The sequence below is a fragment of the Cetorhinus maximus genome, chromosome 23 (assembly GCF_964194155.1).
Source record: "Cetorhinus maximus chromosome 23, sCetMax3.hap1.1, whole genome shotgun sequence".
Classification (NCBI taxonomy): domain Eukaryota; kingdom Metazoa; phylum Chordata; class Chondrichthyes; order Lamniformes; family Cetorhinidae; genus Cetorhinus; species Cetorhinus maximus.
The window spans coordinates 22867994-22893254 of NC_135901.1; the positions used below are offsets into that span (position 1 = coordinate 22867994).

The window sequence follows — 25261 nt, forward strand, 5'->3', positions numbered from 1 at the left end:
CTTCAAGGACGGTGCCAATAGATTTGTCAATATTAAGGAAAATAAGGAATTGAGGATATTGCAGAAAGGTGGATATGAAGTAACTCCACCTTGATCTTATTCAATGGCGTAGCAGGACCAAATGAAGGACCAAATCATCCACTTGAGCTTCTATTCTTATTCTCTTATATTCTTCAGTCCAGTTAGTTTGATGTCAGAACAATTTCTAGTGATTCCATGTAGCTTACTCTGATGTCATGGATTGGAGCACAAAGCAAGTGTGAGCTGATTGGATGAAATGTGGGACAAAAAAGCTGTGGGCTGATTGGGTGTCACCTGTTGACTCTGTCAGGAAGGAACTAATCGGTAGTGAGGCCGGATATTACTCAGCATCTTATCAACTCTCAATTGAAACAGTTCAGCTTTAACTCGTTGTGTTCAAATCCACCAGCAGCTCTGTAAACATGTTGGGTGTTACCTTTTCCTCATTCTTCACAGCTGCAGCTCTCTTAAATGGCAAGTTCCCAAGCTGCACAATTTTCACTTTGCTCGTGACACTGTCATAATAATCCCCCCTTTATTTGTGTTTTCTCTCAACTTGCAATCTATTTCTACCGTTACCTTGATATTATCGTTCATAATAAAGTAACAAAAAGCTAAAGTTCTGTACTTCTTTATTTTGCAGCTGTTAATGCTGCAGACATGGTCTTACAGGAGCCGGTTACAGCGGCAAAGTTTGAAGGAGACTCGGTGACCATTAATTACAGCTATTCGACCACTGTTGATTCATACTCTTTACAACTGTACCGTCAGGATCGGGGCAAACCCCCCACAATCTTAATCTACATCCCTAAGTATGGAGATGTTTTCAGAGCAGAGGGCGTGGGGACACGACTTTCTGCCTCTCTTGATTCTTCGAAAAGTGAAGGCAATTTCACCATCCGTGACCTGCGGCTGTCTGACAGCGCCTTCTATTACTGCGGGCTGAGGGACACAGTGACAGGAACCAGAGGGAGCCCCGTACAAGAACACTGCCGCAATGTAGCTTGGTGAACGGAATAGGGGGGCAGAGTGGGGAGAAACTGAAATGAAACACCAGAATGTGCTAAGTTCAAATAACATCAGATAGGCAACTAGCTGAGAGCATCAGGCGCAGCATCGGGGAAGGGTTCCTCTGTTCCATTAGCGTTGAATATATTGTGAACATAATTCATAGATTCATTTAGAGAATCTCTACCATTTGGTAAATTAAAGGTATTGCAACAGAGAAGCTGCCCCAAATATTTTACATTGTGTTTCATCCGTTAAAGGAGATACACACTACAAACAAATAGAGCAGCGGCTATATAACACTGCGGGTCACGCAGAGGGAAAAGATAAAGCCTTTGTTTTTACATAAAGCTTTATCCAGTGTTCAGATTTCCCCAATGCGCTTCCTCTGCTTCTGGGAAACTTTCTTATACTGTTTTCATATCAGGTTTTTACACTCAATAGGTTTTCTGGCCATCTGTTCCTGTGCCTCGAGCACACCAAGACTGTGCTTACAGATTATTTACTCTATTAATCATTGTTCAGCATCTTCGAATCATGTCCTGACAATCACCTCTAAGAGCCTGTTTAAATTGTTTATTATTTGTTTTAACATGTGTAAGTGAGAGGTGTTTAATCAGCTTATTATAATTATTAGAAATTTCCTCTCCTGGTGGGCTTTGGTTTACGCTATGGACTGATATTTCAAACCAAACATTATCTGTTCCTTGGCCGTGAGTTATTTCCGAAATAGCGGTACACGGATATGTCTAGTTCCAGGCCAACCGCAGGGTGTTGTATTCTCAATAGGAACGGTGAGTTCCCAGGGTTCCCCAAATAAACACCAGGATTCTGCGCCCACACAATTAACGCAATAATCAGACGGAATCAATATTCAATGTGAGTGATTTTTGATGGTGTTTATGTGGATTATGCTTGGGGTCTGCGCGCATAGGAATGAATTCAGGTGTCAGTGTCTTACCCGCTGTTAAAAACAGGCGTCAGCAGACAGCAGCTGTGACCCAGAATGCGGCAGCAGTTATCGGACGAGGTTTTCACTCGTTCCCATCAGTGTGAGATTCTGTGCACAGCAATAGACGGCGGTATCAGACAGACGCAGCTCCGGGATGGTCAATCGATCCAACTTGTCTGACTGCAGGACTGTATCAGAAAACCGGCTCTGAGCGAAATCCGCCTTAAATTCAGAACCGCCGCCCGTCTGCCTCCGGACTGCAAACTCCGGCTGTCTGCCTGGGTATGGACGGCACCAGTATAAGTAATGACCATCGTCGGTATAGGTGTAGGTTAAAGTGACACCTTCTCCCTCTGTCTGTGTGAGTGAGGATTTCCGCTAAGTAACAGTATCTCCATCGCTCAGATCTGAAACACACAGTTAAAGAAAACAGGACGAGTACCGTTTTCAGTTTGGATCCTGTCATTCCCTTTATTTTTTTTATATCCCAGCCCTACCTGTTAAATTATGCTCATTTTAAACATTATGAAACCACAGAGATCCTCATACGAATCGGATTCTTACACGTCCACTCAAAGAAAGGATGTAATTATGACACCTGATTCACACCTATATGATATACTGTGGGATTTAAATGCAGTTGCTTCCATTTTAAACTTCATTCAGATCTGATGTTATTATATTTTGTCTATTATAACTTTTCACACTAATGGAAAACTTCATTAGAGGAACTCGTTGAAATGGGAGACTGGGAAAAATTGGATTTTCTACACTGTGCACTTTCCTGGACCAGGGCAGAATGAGAGAGAGGCTCAGAGGTAGAAAGAGAGAGAGAGAGAGAGAGAGAGAGGGAGGGGAGATTGACTCACAGAGAGACCAGACGATTGAGGGCGCCAGGCAAACATCTGAACGATGGGGAAGCCGGTGACACCGAGAAAGACAGGCAGGAAGAGACACAGAAACAGCCATATAAAGCATTAGGGCTACAAGTATCACTCATTGGTGCCCAATTGCTGCCAGCTGTGAGAAATCAACCAATCATGTCCTTGGGAAACGCCCCTCAGGTTCCCAATAAATGAAGCCTGTCCATGATCTTTCATCTTTGGTTGCAGGCCAGAAGTGCTGTTTAAATTATGTTATTTCAGTCGAATTCTAAACCAGGAACCATGTTCTCGCGCTGCTCGTTACTAATAATGTTGGTATTGCTGCCCGGTGAGTCAATGTTTAAATGGTTAGTGTCTGTCCATGTGTCATATTCATACCCAAACATTTGATACATTCTGTACTCTGTTGCAGGAACCGATAGCAAAGATGAAGTGTCCCAGGATCCCTCTGAATTATCGGTTTTGGAAGGACAGGCCATAATACTGAACTGCAGTTACTCTATAACTGTTGTTCAAACGCTGTTCTGGTACATCCAGTATCCCGGGGAAGCTCCGAGATATTTGTTGAAGATATATAGCACGGGAGATACGTCTCAGGATATCTCAGGCAGGTTTTCTGCTGTTTTGCACAAAGGAAACAAAACCGTTCCTTTAAATATCGCCGGGGCTCTTCTCTCCAACACCGCTGTCTATTTCTGTGCCATGGAGCCCACAGTGGTGCAGAGAGAGCGCGGGTTCCGTACAAAAACCCTCAATGAGAGTTTCAGTTATTGTACTGCAGAAGACGCACTCACGGCAATAAACAGAAGCAACAGCAAAGCCTGTGAGTGTCACAGAGTTATTAGTAAATTATCAAAGGAAAACAAGACACTTAATAAGAACAGTTGAGGAGAAAGTGAGGAATTATGTTGATTGGTTTTAACTTGCAAGTATACTAAAAGATGCATTCACAAATTAATTTGTGGTGCGTTAACTCAAATTTTGCCAATTAATAATCTTCCCTTGCCTGTCTGAATTATTTTGCAGCCCTTTCTACATCTCCAGTCTCCGATCGTCGGTTCATTTGTTCAAAGCTGGCACATATTACATATTGCCTATTTGATCAGAGTATATTGCTGGTTCAGGGGCGGTATATCGCAAATGAACACATTTCACAAGATAATGATTGCGCCCTTTAAAACCAGTCCCGAGCACAGAGCTCCCTCAGTGTTCATTGCCGCTTTTCAGTAGCTGTTTAATCCTTTCTGACACCATTCAGAAACCAGTGTTTTCACCTTTCAATACCATTCCCCTTCCCCGCACCCCCCCCCCACCCCCCCCCCCCCACCCCACCGCCCCAAACCTTGTAACCATCTCCCTTATAAGGACACTAAGTATAGCCCCGCTCCGGCTGTTTCCACTCACAGAGAGCCACTCCCCCACCTACAGGTCTTAAAGCACCACAGGGGACACAAGTAAGTGAGGTGAGAGGACCCTGAGAATGAAGGGCGATTCTTGAGGGTGCAAATTAGAACGAAGTTGTTCTCATCTCAACTTCCCTTTTACAGAGCGGACAACGGCAATGCGGTCACCCAGCATCTGGGCTGTATGGGGCGGGAGCAGGACCAATTCTGACAGATTGAAATAAACACATTTCATCTAATTTACAAAATACGGTTTAAATCTAAATTTTGAACACAATCCTGTCTGATTATTCCCTATTTGAAGATCTCGTTCAGATCTGAGCCATGGAGATTCTGTCACTTAGATGCAGCCCTCAAAATTTAAGACAGAAGGAGAAGTAGCTGCTTTAAGTTTCACCTACGATATTATATGGAAGGACTATTTTTTTTCTTGCACTGGCTTATCCAGATCGGGCTGTATTCACAGGGGCGGGCTTGCTTCTGTCTGCAGGTAATCGGTGAGACAGACAACAGCAACAGTTCAGGCAGTCATACCTCTCTAAGCGGAGAAAGTGGACTCAAAGGGTTGATCAGAAGCAGGACTAAGAACCGGAGTTCATGATAAAAAAGAACTCCACTCCCGTACTTTAGACTGTGCCTGGGAGTTCCAGTCTGTTGGGGTTTGTATTGAATCTCCGGCAGGTGCAGTCACAATGTTCAGCGGCGCAGTCAGCCGCTCAACCACAAACCGAGAGGAAACCACATTCACTTCGGATCAAACTGTCACCCAACTGTTTTCAGTAGAGGGGGAGAGAAACAAACTGCAGAATCCGATCCGACAGATCCATCACCAAATTAATCTACAGGGTAAATTGCCCTTACTGTTACTGATCAGCTGTTAATTCCCTTAAATCGGGGCTCAATATTCAGATCAGCTCCGGGAAAGTTATTTCTCATCCTCCAATCATACTGGCTGATGTCACGCAAGCTGCGGACTGGCGACACATAAGCTGCGGAGTGACGTCACACAGACAGCCGACTGACGTCACTCAGGCTCCAGACTGGTGTTCGCGGTTCTGGCATCACACAGACGGATGCTCTGACGCATGCGCAGTCCTCTCCCACACACCACATCAATGTTGAAGCTCCCGAAAAGCCTAACTTTGTGATTATAATTCCCAGAGACCCCGGTCTGGCCGACACTGTGTAACTGGTGTCGGGCTCAGTTTAATATCCAGCAGCGCTGCCGGAGAAGGAGCATCTCTTGCCCTGAGTTGATAAGATCCGACATGAAGCTGAGCTTCACTTTAATGATTATCTCCCTGCATTTCTTACCCTTACACTGTGTGAGTGTGATCACTATACCTGACAGAATTATTTCACTCATTGAGTCCGTTATGTTGTGTTAAATTGCACTTTGTTTTATTGCATTCTCTTGCATTACGTATAAAGGTGTACAATAAAGTACTGTATTGTATTGTATTGAGCCACATGATATTAATTTTATGAAATTGAGGTATATCTACACATTCTTGTCAGATGCAAGGGGCAGTGAAGAGGTATCACGATCTCCTGAGTCAGTGGTTCGTACCGAGGGAGATACTGCATCCTTGATCTGTTCCACCACAATAGGAGGAGGAGTCTTACATTTATATAGGCAATACCCGGACCGAACTGTGCAGCAACTGGCGTGTGGTACCAGTGATCAGGACAGGATCACGGCTCAGTTCATTTTAACAGAGAAGCGCAGCACTCTGAATGTTAGCGACACTCGGGTGACAGACACCGCCAACTATTTCTGTGTAATGGAGACAGAGTGTAGTGAAGGATTTTCAGGACCGTACAAATCCCGCCGGGGCGATCCGGAAAGCATGCAGCCCGTGCAGTTATCAGGGAGCTCGGCGTTTTATAACACTCCCCTTGGATATGCCCTTCGGTCACCCAAGAAGTGAAACCTGTTCCTCATTTGGGTTTACTCATTAATATCAGTGAAGGGTCAGATACTTTTTTAAAATTCAGTTAATTTCTGTGCAAGTCTCAATACACAGCATGTTCTCCCCATGGTGCTTTCCGATCATACTCGCCGTGCTGTTCGGTGAGTCTATATTTAAAGGGCCGTTGTCTAGTTCATGTGTTAAATCCAATTCCAGACGTTGACACATTCTATGTTTTGCTGCAGGAACGAGTGACACACAGTGAGTGTCCCAGGATCCGTCGGAGTTGAAGTCTCTGAAAGAACAGTCAGTAATGTTAAACTACATTGATCCCACATCCGATGCATTGCCCCACCTCTAGGCAGATCAGTGTTCCAGGAAAGTTCGGAGTCATTTACTGAGGAGGCGTAGGCCGAGACATTGAGATAATTCTCAAGATTTCCTGAACCAGTTCTCTGTCGATTTGAACAAAGACAAAAGCAGAAATACAACTGTTTGATAAACAAACCTGACAATCTTTATTCTCCGTGCGCCTGGGATCAAACTAACCCCGCTGATAAAAGCACCAAAGATGGCTGCGCGCAAAAATCTCGCTGAGGTTTTTCTTTACGGGGTCTTGGCTTTTACTTGACGCTGTGCCTCATTGCACAGTAGTAGACCGGCCCGTCCTCCACATTCAGATTGTTTATATTGGGGTAACCATTCTTCTTAGACTGGTCAGCAGCCAACAGATATTGTCCTGATGTTTTGTCTTCTTTGAATGCTGCCACTTTGGTAATTATCCAGTTTGGATGTTGTGCCTGTTTCTGCCGATACCATTGCATGTTGTCTATAACCTGGTTTGGATATTCGCAATCCAACTGCACAGAGGCCCCTTCTAACATGGTTAATGCTACCGGTGACTGAGTTACTGGGTCTGGAAATAGTCCGCCTGTGAATGTAGAGGAGTAAAAGAGCAGGAGGTTAAAAAGGATCGACCTAAACCTGTGCTTATCTGTGTGAGCGTTTATCAATTCCCATTCACCAGGCTTGCATCAATCTGCTAATCTGTCTTGATGAAGCTAATTCTATATTTACTGACCATCAGCAGCGTCCAGGATTATCAGAAACATGTCTGACTGAATCTCTCTCAGCGAATGTCAATGGAGTGAGCCGGAGATTGAAAAGGAGAGAGGGAGCCCGGGCTCTGTTCAGCTCATTGTTTTACCCACACACTGCAGGGGGCCAGGCCCATTGTGACCTCACTTCGGATACGATCCCGACTGGTTTTGGTGTTCGTCTCACGTGACTTTCTAAAGAACATGATTCGGTTTGGCGCCCTCTGCTGGTGGATTCTGTTCAATACCGGTTTAGAATGGGTCATTAAGTGGACTGAATGCAGTCAGCTATGTGAATACGCTAGTTAAACTGGGGTTGTTATTATTATATATTTCTGTTGAATCTTCGACCTGAAGGCAGGTCCGAATACCACGGGTAGAACAAGGAGGCAGGCCCCAAATCCACCCCAGCTGGAACAATAATTGAACACCAGGCTTTAAAACTTACTGAGTCAACCGTCCGCCCTCCTTCCAAGGAGTCAGAAGTGGGAAAGATATCCATTGGCCACTAGACCGCCTCTCCTTAGATCAAAGGAGGGAAAGGAGAGGTTCTCAATTTTATGTGGGTTTGTTAGTGTAGATCGCAGAATTCCCAATTGCAGAACATTGGATAACACAAGCAGCCTGATTTAGAAGGGAAAAACAGCTAGGGAAAGGTTCGATTAATTTATCACACTGCAATTTGTTAAACTCTGAAAGGCGGAGCCCAAAAGTGTGGTGGAAGAAGATTCAACACTAGTTTTAGAAGGACGTTGTATACAACTAGAAAGGGAAAATGCCAGGCTATGTAGAAAATGTGGGCGTTGATAGCCAAACGGGATAATTCTTTGAAAGTGTCTCGGGCACTACAGGCCGAGTGATGCCATTCGGTGCTCTAAGATTCTATATTTTTAGTGACTCCCTCTCCCTGCCACTCTACTTGTTCTCAATCATTTGAACAGTAAGCAGGTGCAGGATGGTCAGAGACTTCTTGATCTCTAATTGACCTGAGAGACAATATGATTGAGAAATTTCACTTTTCCTAAGACTGAAAGCAATGAATTCAGCTGGAGAATCCCGATCGGATCAGGATGTATTTTCTCCTTTACTTTCTATGTAATTTCCCGGGCATTCTTCTGATCCCAGTTCTGGTTTTGGCTGGGACACTGAATCCCCGTTACCCATATCTGATAATAAAGAGACAGCACACGATGGGTTTGGCGAAACAACACTGGGGATGGAGTTGGGAAATTATGCAAAGATGGGGGAATATTGTAGCAAGGTCCCAATGTCACTGACCAGTGATGAGGACTTTGACTAAAGCCAGGCGAAGTTTCACCTCCATGGTTCCAGTCTGAACTCCAGAATCAGAAATTTTGATCACTAGGGAATAGAAAGTAAAACGTCGCGGAGATCCAAGCGGGTCCGCGGGGATGTCTTCTCCATTTGTATCTCTCTGAACAAGCACTTCCTGCCGCTGGGGTCCATGGTCATTATCATTATCAAGTGATCAGAGAGCGCCCTCTGCTGGACAGCACAAGCCTCACCTGGAAATCCGCACAGATGCAGAGAGATAAAAACACATTTATGGACAAGTGTACACAGGCAGATAGCCACAGTACATCATTACACAAGAGGTTGTCGCTTTTCCATATTAGTCAAATTGCAGAAACCGCTGAAGCACAATTTGCCTCACATAGTCACTTGAGGCCCCTTCGTCATTTTTGATCCAGAGTATTCCAGAGACCCAGGGTGATGCCCTAGGAGACCGGGTTCGAATCCTGCCATGGCAGATGGTGGAATTTTAATTCAATAAAAATCTGGAATTAAAAGCCTGATAATGACAGTGAAACCGTTATTGATTGTTGTGAAAACCCATCTGGTTCACTAATGCCCTTTCGGGAAGGAAATGTGTCGTTCTTACCTGCTCTGGCCTGCATGTGACTCCAGACCCACAGCGATGTGGTTGACTCAAATGCCCTCTGAAATGGCCGAGCAAGCCACTCAGTTGTAAACAAGGTCACAAAGTCACAAAAAAAGGAATGAAACTGGACGAACCACCTGGCATTGACCTAGGTACCGGAAACAACAACACAATTTCAGTCCTGTCGACCCTGAAGAATCCTCCTTACGGACAGCTGGGGGCTCGTGCCAAAATTGAGAGAGCTGCCTTATGGTCTTGTCAAGCATCAGCCTGACATTGGCTGATAATCCTCACGGAATCATACCTTACAGATAGTGTCCCAGGCACCAAAACCACCGACAGGGCAAGCCCAGCAGAGGTGGCGGCACAGTTGTATACAGTCGAGAGTTGCCCTGCGAGCCCTTAACATCGACTCCGGGCCCCATGAAGTCTCGTGGAATCAGGTCAAACACGGGCAAGGAAACCTCCTGCTGGTTACCACGTACTTCCCTCTCTCAGCTGATGAATCAGTGCTCCTCCATGGTGAACATCATTTGGAGGAAGCACTGAGGGTGGCAATGGCACAGAATGTACTCTGGGCGAGTTACTTCAATGTCCATCACCAAGAGTGGCTCGGTAGCACCACTACTGACTGAGCTGGCCGAGTCCTAAATGACGCAACTGCTAGACTGGGTTTTTTGGCAGGTGGTGAGGGAGCCAAAAACGAGGGAAAAACAGACTTGACCTCATCCTCATCAACCTGCCTAGCGCAGATGCATCTTTGCATGACAGTATCGGTAGAAGTGACCACCTCACAGTCATTGTGGAGACGAAGTCCCGCCTTGACATTGAGGATACCCTCCATTGTGTTATGTGGCACTACCACCACGTGCTAAGTGGGATAGATTGCGAACAGATCTAGCAACTCAAGACAGAGCATTCATGAGGCTCTGTGGGCTATCAGCAGCAGCAGAATTGTACTCAAGCACAATTTGTAACCTCATGGCCCGGCATATCCGCCAGTCTACCATTACCATTAAGCCAGGGGTTCAACCCTGGTTCAATGAAAAATGCAAGAGGGCATGCCAGGAGCAGCACCAGTCTGCTATAGATAAATAGATAGATAGCAAGATAGATCAGTTTATATTGCCGAAATCCACAGGCACTTCATTTACTTCTGCTTTCAAATATCATTAAGTTGATTTTATTGTTGTTTTGGCAGCTGCTCCTTGTCACTCGGAGAGATTTCAGATATCGACATTTGGGAGAACTTTCAGGCCAGAAATTTGACTCTTGTACTGACATTTCTCCAATCAAGCTCCCGAGTGTCTTACCTTCAAATACAGGGATGAAAGAGTTGAGGGAGATTTAAAGTATCTAAGGACCGTGAGAAAGGCTCCAACACTCTCACTGTTAACACTGTTCAGCTGTCAGACTCTGTGGTGTGTTACACTGCACACAAACACACACACAACACACACACGCACGCACAATCACACACACAGAAATAGCAAAATATCCATCACCCTTCATTCATGGACCTGTTCAATTGTGATTTGTGTCCACCTTTAATGATTAGGGAAGTAGGAAAACTTATGCGTATTTATCAATTTGCAATCCAACCTTATAATGGTGGAATTATTAATGTCATTGCAAATGAGTATATATTGTGTTAGTCAAATAGGCCCACGAGAGGACTCAGCCAAATAATCTCACAATTTCTGCAAAAGAGCAACGGCAGAAAATGGAAAATAATAAACAGACAAGTTATGCTACTAATAAAATCAAAGTAATAACATTCATAATAATCTGACGTAATAATTCTTCAGCAAAATCATGCAGCAATATTCGGGTAGAAATTAAGGATCATCGTTTTACGCAGGTTACCACTGGATGGCGCTCCAGCACTTCAGCTTTGGCTAAAACTTGCAGAATTGCCAGTTTGCCGGTGTCACGGCTCACAGATGGAGATTACAGGAAATATCCTTGTTCCGTGACACTTCACTTCATAGAATGGCACATTCAGGGCAAGAGTTTGTTCATAAATTGCAGGTGTTGTGGCAAAGAAGAATTAGACAGTGGACTTTGGCCCAATGGCACCGGGTAGTCAGAAGAAAAGGGCGAGCAATTTCGTAATCTGGATTGTTGGGATATGTTGATCATTTTGTGACATAATTAATTGTTATTATTGATCACAAATTTATTATTGACCACAAATTATTGTACATTGCCGCCTCCTTCTGTTTAAATAACATTTCCTGCATTACAATATCGACTATATTTGAAAATTAGTTGAGACTTAGCGTTTTCTGAGATCCTGAGGATGTAATGTTTCGTTAAAAAGTTGGGGTTAATCTTTTAACAATCTCCAAGTGTGCGCTATCAATTCTGTGTGTATGTGTGTCTGTGTGATTGTGTGTAGGTGCGTGTGTGTGTGTCTGTGTGATTGTGTGTGTGTGTGTGTGTGTGTGAGTCCGTTAAAGTAAACTATGTGCGCATGTGTTGCATTATGCATGTTTGCTTATGTCGTATGTAGAGTACATGTGTGTACAAAGCACGAAACACATCATCCTGAATGCTTGCAAAAGCATGTTACTTGTAATATCACAGTAGACCCTGCCTAATTTCATACCGTGCAAGGCAATGCCTTGGTTTAACTTACCCACAATCCGTTTTCAATGATGATTGTACTTGAGTGTGTCTCTGTTTATATAATGCAAGTGCCTTTCTCAGTTTTCAATGAATGATGTCCACTTTTATATTTGATTAGTTCCTATCTCTGCTATTGACTTATCAGATCTTGTCCCTATTACATTAAACCACATCAGCTTTGATGAGATTAGATCTTATCCTGTGATTATGTCAGGACATATTTTGGCTCGGTTCATGTTGTGCTGGACAATTGTTTAGTTCCTATCACACTAGGCCGCTCCATGTCGTTGTTTATATTACACCAGACCATGTCATTGTCATTCAGTGTTTCAAACCTCCCAAAGCCATTCACACTCTCTCGCCAAACATTGAAAATACGACCATGGGGCTTAGGAGCAGGGGTAGGCCATTCAGCCCTTGGGGCCTAATCCACCATTCCATACGTTACATAGCTGATCTGCTTGTGGTCTCAACTCCACATTCCCGTCTGCGCCTTAAAACCCCTGTCCATCAAAAAATCTGTCTAACTCATGGTTAGTACAGTATAATTCACCCTTGAATACATTTATTGCTCAGCCTCCACTGCCTTCTTGGAAAGAGAATTTCACATACTAACGACCCTCTGAGAGAAGAACAAATCTGCTCATCTCCATCTTAAAGGTAGGCCTCTTATTCCTAAACTCTGCCTCCTAGTTGTGGTCACTCCCACAAGTGTAAACATCCTCCCGGTATCCGCCCTGTCAAGACGCACCACACCACCCCACAACCCCACAACGCACCCCGCCCCCATCCACCCCCACCGCCATCCTCCGCCTCAGGATCCGATATGTTTCAGTAAGATCACCTCTCATTCTTCTAAAATCCACTGGCTATTGATTCAAACTATTCACGATTTTTTTTATAAGATAAGCCCCTCACCGCAAACAACGACGAACAGGTGGATGCTTTTCGGTGATAAGAATGAGATTAGGGACCTGCCGCTGCACAAATTTGTTGCAGCGTTTCTCAAAACAAAGAACACTTTATTCACCAAGAAAGATGGTTTGGGTGGCCTGAGGTCGCGAATATCGCAGTTTATAACCAAAAGGCAAAGGAGCAGATCAGTTGGTCATGGCGTGTATGCCGGATCTCCGAAAGAGCTTCCCAGTTAGTTATAGTTACTTGTTCTTAACAAGATGTTGCCCTACTGTTTGTTAAATTAACTTTTGAAATTTACGATTCAACGTGCATCCGGCTCCCTTTCAGGCAGCAGAATCCAGGTCACAATTCACTGCTTAAAAAACCACTTCCCATCCCATCGAATACTTTGTTTTAAGTGTTAAGAGTAACATTAGTGGAAATTGTGTCTGTTAAGTGGGAGAAAGAAAAAAAGAAAGAAAGAAAGAGAGAAAGTAAAAAAGTGAGAAAGAAGGAAAGAAAGAAAGAAAGAAACATAAATAAAGATGAAAAAAACGGCCTCAGGATTTGCCAAAGTGCTTTCCTGCCAATCAAGTGTTTCCCCCAGTATAATGTATGAAACGCATCAGCAAATGCTCACAGAGCAAGATTCCACAAATGTAAAAAGAAAAATAAGCATGTCGCTGGTTTCAATGGCGTTAAATGAAGGACAATTATTGTAGGAAGCTGGGGAAAGCTCTTCTTGCTCATTTTTGAAATTGCGACCGTGGGGTATTCACACTCCACATGAGAGGGCAGATACTCACTGTTGTTTCGTATCTCAGCCAGGAAGGCAGCAAGTGCGATAGTTCAATATTCATTCAGGACCACAGGGGCACTGCCGGCACTGGATTATGGACCTGACATCTCTCAAGTAAGGGAGCTGCAGCCCAGGACTTTGTGGTTCTGGAGAAAGAGAGAGAGAGAGAGAGGGAGAGAGAGAGAGAGAAAGAGAAAAAGAGAGGGTGAAAGAGAGAGAGAGAGATAGAGAGAGAGAATGCTGCTACGTATTGAACCACTGTGTTAGAAGTGAATTAATGCGAGGATGTTTTACGGTGTTTTAACTGTTTGAAACAACCATTGACCGCGTTGAAAGGACACATCAGCACCTTCTTCAGCTCTTCCCGGAATTTGCTCTGGGCCAGCGCGTAGATGAAGACGTTGCTGCAGGAGCTGACTAACTGGAGCATGTTGGTTGTCTCCTGAAGGATGCATTGCGGGTCATTGAAATCCCGGCTGGTGATGTAGCCCTCGCCTGTGTTCCGCACATAGAGGAAATGTCCGAGATATATGGCCCACAGGAGGAGGAAGCTGAGCGAGATGGCGAAAAGCAGGACAATGGACCTCTTGCGATTGACCATCTCCGCGTCTCCATGACTCTTGGCGCCCCGGAGCCTACTGCGGGCTCTGCTGGCCGCTGAGATGTGCCTTACGGTCAGGCCGTTGAGCAGGAGAATGAGGAGGAACGGGAGGTAAGGAGTTAAGATGTGGTCAAGCCAGTCGTAGGCCTGCCAGATGGGCAAAGTGTAATAGGTGGACTTGAGGTCGCAGAACCAGGGCACCCCGTCCTGGATGTACAAAGGCTGGTAGGTGAAGTAATAAGGGATATTCTTCACGCAGCTCAGGGCACTGACCAGTCCTATAACCAGCAACGCAGTTTTCTGGGTGCAGTATCTGGCCTTCAGGCTCTGACAGCAGATGGCCACGAAACGGTTGATGGTGAAGGCCACAGTCAGCCAGACTGAGCCATCCCTGATGACAAAGACCAGCCCATTGCTGAGTGCGCATGCGGGAGTGGTGGACAGGACACTGTCCTGAAATTAGATGCGGCCGATCCGGTTGAGGATGACGGCGGTGATGATGACCAGAAAATCGCTCACTGTTATTGCCACCAGATAGTATGTGATGCAGCGGGAGAGTCCACACCGTCTTCGGCATAAAATTACAATCCCCAGCAAGTTGGCTGTGAGAAATCAGGAGAGAGAGATGTTACTGAGCGGACTCCAAACAACAGCTACTGCCTCATCCAACCAGTTACTGAATCCCCCCATGATCCGTCCTTCTGCCATCCCCAGACTCCAGTTGTCCCAAAGCCTTTGGTCAGTGTTCGGTATCCAATACTGCGCGAAACATTTGTCAATGCAGACGGCATTTCAATCGGACCCCGGCACAAATTCTGCTCTCTGGCCACTGAGTCAATCCCAAGGCCTACCTATCCAAATTAAGATCATCCGAAACATGTGTTGCCAATGGTCATAGTCAAAACAATACTCATCCTCCCATTAAGCCTATACTCACAAATTTCGTTTGGTTATCAGGCGGGAATGTCTCAGCTTTAATACTCTCCCCCTTCCAATTTTGGAATCCCTCCCTTTCATCGCCTCTCCCAATCCCTCTACAGCTACAACTATCTGAGATCTCAGTGTACGTCCTATCCTGCTCTCTTGCGCATCCCTTAAATTAACCTTTCCATTAGTAACGGTTATGCCTGTAGCTGCTGAGGTCTTCATCTCTTTAATTCCCTCTCTCAACGGCTCCCTTTCCCATTCCTTCTTTTGGACGTTCCTTATAATCAAAATCTTTTATCAAACTTTGGGTTCAATATCGCTTCCTGGTGTTTGGTATTAAATGTATTTGTTCAGGCTCCTGTGAAGCATCCCCACCGTACGCCCTGCAGTGACTGAAGAAACAAGCGCAACTCCACCTTTCAAGTGAGAAATAAAGATGAGCGATAAACTTTGACCTTGCTGGTTACACCCACACCCCGCGGATGATTAAAACATATCATTATTCAAAATGTGCAAAACCAACTAGCAAAAATCAAAATACATAATAGGTCAACAATTTCGAATCTCCACTAACATCTTACAAACGTTTCCACAATGAATTGCTAAGGCTAGATTAGCAATTGGGATTGTCCAGTGGGAACTCACTGTACTGTAACTATTATATTCTTTCACAGGTTGAAAAGTACATTAGTGTAGTTATTAAACTTATTTTTATATTGCAATTCAGCCAATATAATGATTTCACTGTAATTCGTTTTCTGATGCTGCCGTAAGATAGGTGCACGAAAATGTATGTTGCTACACTGTGATATGCTATTCTTCCACACAACACTTAAAACATTAGATTGCATTTGACTACCTTAAAATAAGTGTTCAGCGATACAACAGGTTAATGTTCATGCAAAGCCTCACATTGCAATTCATATTTCAGCAATCCAATAAACGGTATTCCTATAAATCAATTGAATAGCACACTCTAATGCTGCACAATGCAAGTACAAGTTATGCTGTATAATTCACCATAACACAGTAGAATCCCATATAAGGCATCGGAACCCGGCTGAGGCCCATAACACTCTGACAGTACTGAACATTAGAGAAAAAACCATCCCGACCCTGAAAGGGACGAGACAAACTTTCTGGGGATTTGCAAAAAATCATAAATTACTTATCTGAGATCCATCACTTACCAGGGACACCAATAACAGTGAGAATGGGATAGCAAATGGCAAAGAATAGGCCTTTTGCTGGTCCGTGCATCGTCTCTCAGAAACTAAATGGATTCCCGAAACTGTATACTTTAGTTCTGTGAGGCATTCAATGCGTCCTTCATTTATTCCGAATGAGAGTCTCCAGAGGGACAATTAAGTTACAACATGCACCTTAGTTACAGTTCAGTAAACAAACAGATCAACCCACGCTTTCATGCCTCCCATTCGCAACATTGGCAAGGTGGATGATGGGCGAACTGCTGGCTGCAAATTCTGCGTTGCCTCCTCTCCACAAACCAGGCCTTTGCACTGACATCAAGTGGAGCCGCTGATGGAACATATTGACTAGAGCCCTACCTCGAACCAAAACACGTCTCTTCCCATGGCTGGGCGGGGTTTGTGTGTGATGCTTCACCCCAGCATCGCTGCCTCGTCCCTCTTGCTCAAACAATAATACTCGTCTCATGCAAAACAACTGTAGAAAGCCATTCATATTGCAAAAACAGAAAGAGAATTAACGTATGAGAGTGCGCAAAAGAAAGTGGGAGATAATAGAGAAAGACTGATATAGAGAAAGAAGAAAAACGAAAGGGAAGAGTACAAATATGGAATGTAAGTGAACGAAAGAACGAATGACAGAAATCATGGAAGATAACGCCTGGTGTTTGCCATTCCGTGCCCGCTGTTTCTCGCATTACTACACAATAATTCTCGGATGTGGGAATCGCGAACAAGGCCGGCATTTAGTGCAAATTTCTCGTTGCCACTGAGAAGGTGGTGGTGAGCAGCCTTCACGATTCACAGCAGCTAAAGGTGAACCCACAGTGTCTTTAGCAAGGGTGTTACAAAATTAGACCGCAGGGACAATAAAAGACCAGCCACATATTTACAAGATGGAATGGAATATGGTTTGGAGGGGATTGCGGGTGTTTTCCCAGGCACCCGCTGCCCTTCTGAGTGATTGAGATCATTTGGGAAATACTTCCAAAGAAGGCTTCGTGTGTCCCTGCAGCCCATCCTCTGGACTCCACATACCCCAGCCACGATTGGGAGCCTGGAGGTGGGCCACTCAACGCAGAACATCGAGCTGTGACGTGCTGTTGTGGGAGGCACAGTTCAGGATGTTAATGGCGGAGAATTCACTGTAGGTCATGCCAATGAATGTCAAGTGGACGTGGTCGTGCTGCGAGGTAATCGAGGTAATCAATGCGACCTCAGATACTTGTATTTTAGTAGATTGTTGATAATGGGGTGATTCGTTAGGTCAGGCAAATGGAAATCTTCTCTCGGACCAGATTCTGGCGGAATTAGGCCAGAGAATATACTGAGTTACATATTGCTCCAGGTAAGTTACTATATTAGTATAAGTATTAAGTTTATACTGGCCTGGAACCTCCATTTGTTGACACTACACTGGACCATTCTTCTGTTTATATTTCACAAGACTCTATCTCACTTATTAGTGCACTATGCCAGCACCGCTTATAAAAGTGTTTCCCTGTCGCAGTTATTTCTGCATTGCTCTCTGTTTACAAATCGGGGCTCTTTCTCCGTTAATATAATATGAAGCACGGCTTCCGTTATTCCTGCGGTGGATGAATCATTTGTTTATATCGCAGAAGAGCTGGTCCCCATTATTCCAGCATTGATCTTTAGGCGTTTGAGTTATTTCTGCTACAGGATATTTCTCGGTTTCAATCATTGATGAGTTTGCCTTTAATTTTGCCGTAAAATTCGACTCTGGTGGGATTCGAACCCACAACCTTTGAATAACTTAGCTATCAGAGACTAGAAGTCCAACGCGCTGTCCATTGCGCCACAGAGCCACAAATGTTAGCGCTGTCGAACGATAGTTGATTATATAAGAATATTCTTTTTTTTGGAATATTTTTACATTACATGAGGCCCTGCGCCAGATTTACTGCATAAAACCATGCCATTATTTATATTACATCAGATGCTGTGTCGAGATTTATATTACACTAGACCCTGTCTCTGTTTATGAATGGTCTCCAGACCATTCCCCTGATTCGATCAAACGAGCGTTTGTCTAGTGCAATGGAAATATGTGTAAAAGGGGAAAGTCGGTCTCTTGGCGAAGAAAGTCGCCATATTGCAATCGTGTATTGAAAATATCTGCCAAATGTGGTCCACTTTCGATGCGCTTAGCGTTCATTGTAGCAACTTCTACTATGGCATCAGCAAGTGAATCGCCGCCACAAGAAACTTAAATATAGCTGTTCATTCCACTCCACCAGCAGAGACATAATGGTTTCATTCTTCATTGCCAGTTTCTTGTTAAATAACTTTACAATTTCCCATTGAAAATTTCTCAGAATTTTTAACTTTAATATTGGCTCTACGGCACTTAATTCCTTGATCTCTTACCCCTCGTGATTTGCTCTGAGACACTCCTCTGAGTGAAATTCACTCGATAAGTGGACATGGTTGCGAATAGAATTCTGAGTCATTTCAGATAAACTCCGCGGCCTGTAGCAGAAGGTGTTCATCAGGTGGCGAAAGTGATCTTATTGACATTTGAATTTGAGAGAAGCCAATTTGTTGAGCACACGGGATAACGTAATATCCTATTGCTACTGCTCATCTTAATTTGAGCTAAGTATGCTTCACTAAAAATTATTTAAGGGGATATACATTTTGAATTGATTTGAATCTACACTTTCCAAATAATGTCACAGTCTTGGAATAGGTTGAGAAGAAATTTACGGGAATTGTACCAGGGATGAGGGACCTCAGTTATATGAAGAGATTAGAGAAACTGGGATTGGTCTTCTTGGAGCAGAGAATGTCAAGGGTGATATAATAGAGGTGTTTAAATTTACGAAGACTTTTGAAAGAGTTGTTGGTGAGGTATTAATTCCACAGGCAGGAGGATCCGTAGGCAGAAGAACCAGAGTTCCGACAATTCATAAAGGAACATAGAGTAGTATTAGATCTTTTAATTGAGCGATTGTTATGAGCTAGAGTGTATTTCTGGAAAGGGGGATAGAAGCATATTCATTTGTAACTTTCATAAGGAAATCGTACATATATTTGAAATTGAAAAAAAATGCGCAGGGCTTTACAGGAAAAAGTAGGAGAGTGGAACTAATTGGAGAGCTTTTTCTGGAGAGCGGACACAGTTCTGATGAAATGAACAGTCTCTATCTTTGCTGTAAGCTTCCATGATTTTATGCATTGAAATTGCATTAATCATTGACCTTGACGGTGTTATTTGTCTTATTAAAAGCAACTGCATTACCGAATGTCATGGTAAAGTTGTAAGTATTACCTGTTACATGAAACCTTTCAGCAGTTTAGCAGCTAAAGTGACTTGACTCTGATTTCAAAATCAGCAGATTGTGGATTGCAACTCAACTTCAGAACCTGAACATAATTGCCAGACTTGGAATTGGTGTACTGAAAGGTCATTATCTTTTCGTGACATCATGAACCAATAATCCCATTTCACCCCTTGCCTGTTGAGGTGGGCCCTGCTCTATATCCTGGTCGACATTCCTTCCTTCAACCAAAATAATCAAAGATATGTTATTCTGATGCGAGACCCTTTGCTCCACCGCTGATCCTTCTGTGCTCAAATCAGGAAAGTTCATGTGCAATTCGTTGCACTTTAAATCCATTTTGATCTCCCACAGAACGTGATTCGGTGGTAGATCACTGTTTGTTGATCTGATAACGTGACAAACAATAACTTTCAACACCATTTTCACAATGGTTAGACTGCAAACTTCGGATCAGTGCTGAAAAGAAACGCACGTGTAGAAATGATACAGCAGATCTGGACTGTTGCTATGGCAAACTATAGACAGCTAGTGGCAGCTAAACGAATTTTCTGTTCATAGTCTATGGGGATCTATTTCTGTTATTACCGCATTGGAGTATGTCACCGCTTTGTTTCAGTTGCACTGCATCATATAATGTTTTCATATTGTATGAGACATTGTAACATTAATTACTGCACCAAACCACGTCTTCTATTTGATGAAGAAATAATGAGTCAGTTCTACATAAAAACTTAAGAAAAAGGAATAGATTAGGTTATCGATCCTTCGAATCTTCACCACTGAGCAATAAATACATGGCTGATCTTCTGTATCAATTCCACAGTCCTGCACTTTCCCTATACCCTTCAATTCTTTTCATATCCGAAAGTCTATCGATCTTTACCTTTTATATATGTAAACACTAAGCAATCAATGGGGTGCAGAAACTTCAGTCCTAAATGTTTGACCCATTATTCTGGGAATGCGAACCGTAATTCTAGATTCCCCAGCCAGGGTAAATTCCTCCCAGCATCTATTCTATCAATACCCTTAAGAATTTCCATTGAATATGTGCACAGTCGAATTAACCTCCCCTCATGGGGCAAACACCTCATGCCAGGAATCAATCCAGTCAACCTTTGTCGCACTCCCTCCAAGACTAGTATATCCTTCCTTAGCTAAGGAGACTAAAACTATACACAGCACTCTAGGTATTCTCACCAAGGCCCTATACAATTGCAGAAAGACTGCTTAACTCTTGAACTATCATCCAATGTTAAGAAAGGCTAACGCACCATTTGTTTTCCTAATTTATTGCTGTGGCAGCATATTAACTTCCTTTGACCTACAGAGCACACAGCTCCCACTGATTACTAACACTTCCCAGTCTCTCACAATTTTACAATATTCTTGTTTTTTTTTAATTTTCCCTCCCAAATTGTATAACTTCTCAATTGGTCAATCATCTATGGTTTTTCCACTCACGTAATCTGTCGGTATTCCTTATCAAATTTTTAGCGTCCTCCTCCTTGTTTACTTTTCCAGCTAACCTGTAATGTCAATTAACCAGTGTCGTTGTAATCTGCATCCACCTGGTGCCAGTGGGCCATACCTTTGTTTCTTAGTGCAGAACTTGGGAAACCTGTCCAGTTGTACAAACAACAACAAGATAAGAATGCAACAATCGAGTTAGCAACACACGTTTTAACTGCTGCGAGTTAGGAAGGTACCTTGGAAAACTAAGTAGACCTTGAACATTGCTGAAAAAAGGGAAATGCTGTCAAAGCTTTTCGTCTCGCACTCAGCAGGGCAGATAAATGTTGCGTAACTGCCCTGATGAGTTCTAGGTGAAAAGTTGCGACAGCATGTCGCTTTTATCAGCAATACCTCCGTTTCTATTACAGTCGGACTTTTCTATTTAAAAAGGCACTAAACCATGCCGCTCGTTTTTAAAGGAGGTCCTGTCTCAGTTTTTACGGCACCAGACAAAGCCTCTAATCAAAAGTAAAATACTGCGGATGCTAGAACTCTGAAATTAAGACAGAAAATGCTGGAAAAACTCAGCAGGTCTGACAGCATCTGTGGAGAGAGAAACCCAGTTAACGTTTTGAGTCCGGAGAGTTTCGAGACCTGCATAGTTTTCCCACTATTTTCTGTCTTTAATTATTACTAAAGCCTCCGATCATTTCGGAACAGACCATGCTTCTGGTAATATTGCACTAAGTCCTCTGGTATTACAGCACGAGACTAGGCCTCCACTCATATCACGCTGGGCCGTGCCTCATTTACTACTGCAGTAGATTATAACTCTGTTCAATTTACATCCTGCCTTTGTTAGTTGTCAACTAAGAAATGTCTTTGCAGATTATTCCAGGCTTTGTCTCAGTTATTATTACACTGGATGCTCCTCCGTCCATTTTACCCAAAGCCTTTGTCTCACCTCATAACACGCTAGATCACGTTTCTGTTTGTATTACATGATAATATGACACTGTTTTATTTCTACAGACTGTGTCTTAGTTTTGTATTGCACTCGGTCCTCGTTCGGTTATTACTGCATTAGATGACATACCAGTATATATTTCACTGGACTCCGCCTCTGGCCTCTTCGCACTAGCGTCTGTCTCATTTCCTTCTGCTCTAGAACATTTGTCTATGTAAATTCAGATAGGCCCTCTCTAAGTTATTACTGCACTCGACCATGTCTCTGTGTGCATGAGAGGAGAACCGGCGTCAATTGTTACTGCAGTTCAACATATACCTGTTGACATTACAGTAGGCCAGGCCTTAGATATTAATGCGTTAAATTATGCTTCGGCCATATTACACTAGTAGCTGATTCAGTTACTCGTGCAGTCGGCCATCTATTGTTTTATGTTAAAGAAGACGCTGTTCCAGTTTATATTACGCGAGAACATGACTCTTCGTGTGTTACTCTTGGCCCTGTATTCGTTATTATTTGACTGGATCAAGCAAGTCTTTATAATACTTGAAACCCTGCCTGTTTACTGATATACTAGAATCTATCGCTGTTCATACTACACAAGATCCCATGCTTATGTTATACTAGATGTTGATCTTTATATTGTATTCTTTTTATTCATTTTTGGGATGTATGCGTCGCTGCCTAGGCCAACATTTATTACCCATCCCTAAATGCCCGTCTTCAGAGGGCATTTGAGAGCCAACCAGGTTGCTGTGGGTCTGGAGTCACAAGTAGGCCAGACTAGGTGAGGACAGCAGATTTCCTTCCCTAAAGGAAGGAAAAGTCAGTTTTGAACCAAATGGGTTTTTACAACAATCGACAATGGTTTCATGAGGGCGATTCTGCAAACAAAAAAGCAGTTCATCATCCGAGTAATTTAATTGAATGAAAATATTTTTTATTATTTCATAATAATATAACATACAGATTAACCACCTGCACAAAAATAAATCACACATGGAAAGGATCTTTCCTCTTGTGTGAGAACCTAGAACTAGGGGTCACTGTTTAAAAATAACGGGTCTCTCATTTAAAACAGAGCTGAGAAAAAAATTTTCTCTCAGAGAGTAGTGAGTCTTTAGAACTCCCTTCCTCAAAGGGCAGGGGAAACAGTGTCTTTGAATGTTTTCAAGGCAGAGGTAGATCGATTTTTGATAAACAAGGGAGTGAAAGGTAACCGGGGGTAGGTAGTAGGTTACGGTCAGATCAGACATGACCTTATTGAATATCATTGCACTGTCTGACTGTCTGTAATAACCATGTTCAAATGTCTGTAATGTTCATTGATTGTATAAAAGCACCTCAGCATCTTTGTGGAAAACTGGAATATGATTGCACTTTTTGTGATGGCCATTTTGAAATGTTTTGTAATGTTCTTTCAGATATTTTCTGAATTAAGTATCTTTTTCCAAAAAAGAAAATAACCCGCTTCCTCTCAGCTGGCTTTGGAAATGTTTACGACGAGTCGCCTCTCGAGGGCAGTACCAGTTTGCGGTATAAAAACAGAAAATTATGGGCATACTCGGAAGGCCAGGAAGCATCGGTGCAGAGTGAATCAAAGTTAAAGTTTCATGTCCGTGACACTTCACCTGAACTCAGTCTGAGGAGTTGCTGATTTCTGGTGAAAGGTCACAGACTGAAACCTCCACTCTGTTTCTGGTTGTATTTCCAGCATTTTCTTTTTGTCTTTCGAATTTGGTTAACTTTCTGCTGCGAGACACAAGAGGGGAAGGGAAAATATCACCCGCAGGACAATCACAGGTGCATTCTTTTAGATAACTATTTGGTCACAACTTGGGACGAGAGTAAATATGCCTACATTGGGGACACTTCAGTTTAAGGGCGGATTTTACTGTATAATTATACTGATGCTCTTTAAGAATCATCACACAACGGTACAAAATAAACACTCAGGGTCTCTCTCGGTTCCCTGGGACACAATCAGACAATGAAGCTCCATTGACTAAATGCCCCCTCAGTCCGACACACTCTGCCGTGACCGTCAGTATCTCTGATGAAAGATCCTCTCGATTAGTATTTACTAGACAATCCACGGCAGCCCTGCCCGTCTCTCCCGTTAGCCGTTCATGCTCCCAGCGCCTGGCCCACTTTATGCTATCAGAGAGATTGCTGCCGCTCTCCCGGAACTGTAACCAGAAACGAGGTTTTTGTACAGTGACTGCCGCGTTTTGTCTCAGTGTGGAGCTCAGCCGCACAGTAATACACCGCAGCATCAGGGCAGATGAGACCAAAAACTTCATCAAAGAGGTAGGATTTAAGGAGTATCTTAAAGGACGAAAGTGAGGTGGAGATGTTTAGGGAAGGAATTCCAGAGCTTAATGACTCTCCTACAGTGGAAACATTTTCTTCCTATCTACCTGTCAAAACCTCTCAGCATTTTGAACACCACCATTAAATTTCTCCCTAACCTCCTTGCTCCAAGGAGGGAAATCCCAACTTCTCCAGTCCCTCCACAGAACTGAAATCCCTCAGGCTTGGTATAATACTGTTGAATCTCTCTTGCACCCTCTCTGAGATAGTGACGTCCTTTCTAAATTGGGGTGCCCAGAATTGGTCATGATATCCACTTGAGGTCTCACCAGTGGTTTAATAATGGTTTACTGTAACTTCCTTGCTTTTGTACTCTGAGACCATTTCAATGAAAACAGGATCCTTTGTGCATTATTAAAGCTTTATCAAATAGTCCTGCTACCTCCAAAGATTTCTCTGCATACAAGGTGTTCTTGTTCCTGCACTCTATTTAAAATTGTACCATTTAGTTTACACTGCCTCTCCTCATTCTTCCTTCCAAAATGTATCATTGACTGTGAATCACGTTGGGATGTTCTGAGGGTGTGAAAGGTGCAAAATGAACACAAGAACTTTCTTTCTCTTTTACAGCTGATTAAAAGTTGTAGATTTTACTCCAAAGATTAAATTGTGATTGATATTCAAAGTTACCTATTTTGCTGCAGAAACAACTTCAGTTGGGAGGCAGTGAATTAAGAGGAAAGATCCCAGACAGTGGTTCTTCAAGGTACACTGCAGGCCCAGCAGCTCAATCAGCTTTGCTCTCAGATCAGGAGATCTCAACAACTCCACATACTGTCCACAGGGGAGTTCTCCTGGTGCCGTGGGAGCAACTTTTGTGTTTAAACTAACACTAACAAAATAAAATCTGGATTTATCGGTCATTTGTCTCATTACTGTTTATGGGATCTTGCTGTGCACAACTGGCTGTTGTG

General features: G+C 43.3%; 1 protein-coding gene and 1 non-coding gene across 2 annotated transcripts in view; one reads left to right on the forward strand and one right to left on the reverse strand.

Moving 5' to 3' along the window:
• Positions 1–25261, forward strand: part of LOC144697113 (uncharacterized) — a 425270-nt gene that overhangs the window by 355081 nt on the left and 44928 nt on the right. The gene's annotated exons all lie outside the window — the stretch shown is intronic.
• trnar-ucu (transfer RNA arginine (anticodon UCU)) lies at positions 17983–18073 on the reverse strand. Its single transcript is given in 2 exon segments — positions 17983–18018; positions 18037–18073. It is a non-coding gene; the product is annotated as a tRNA-Arg (tRNA).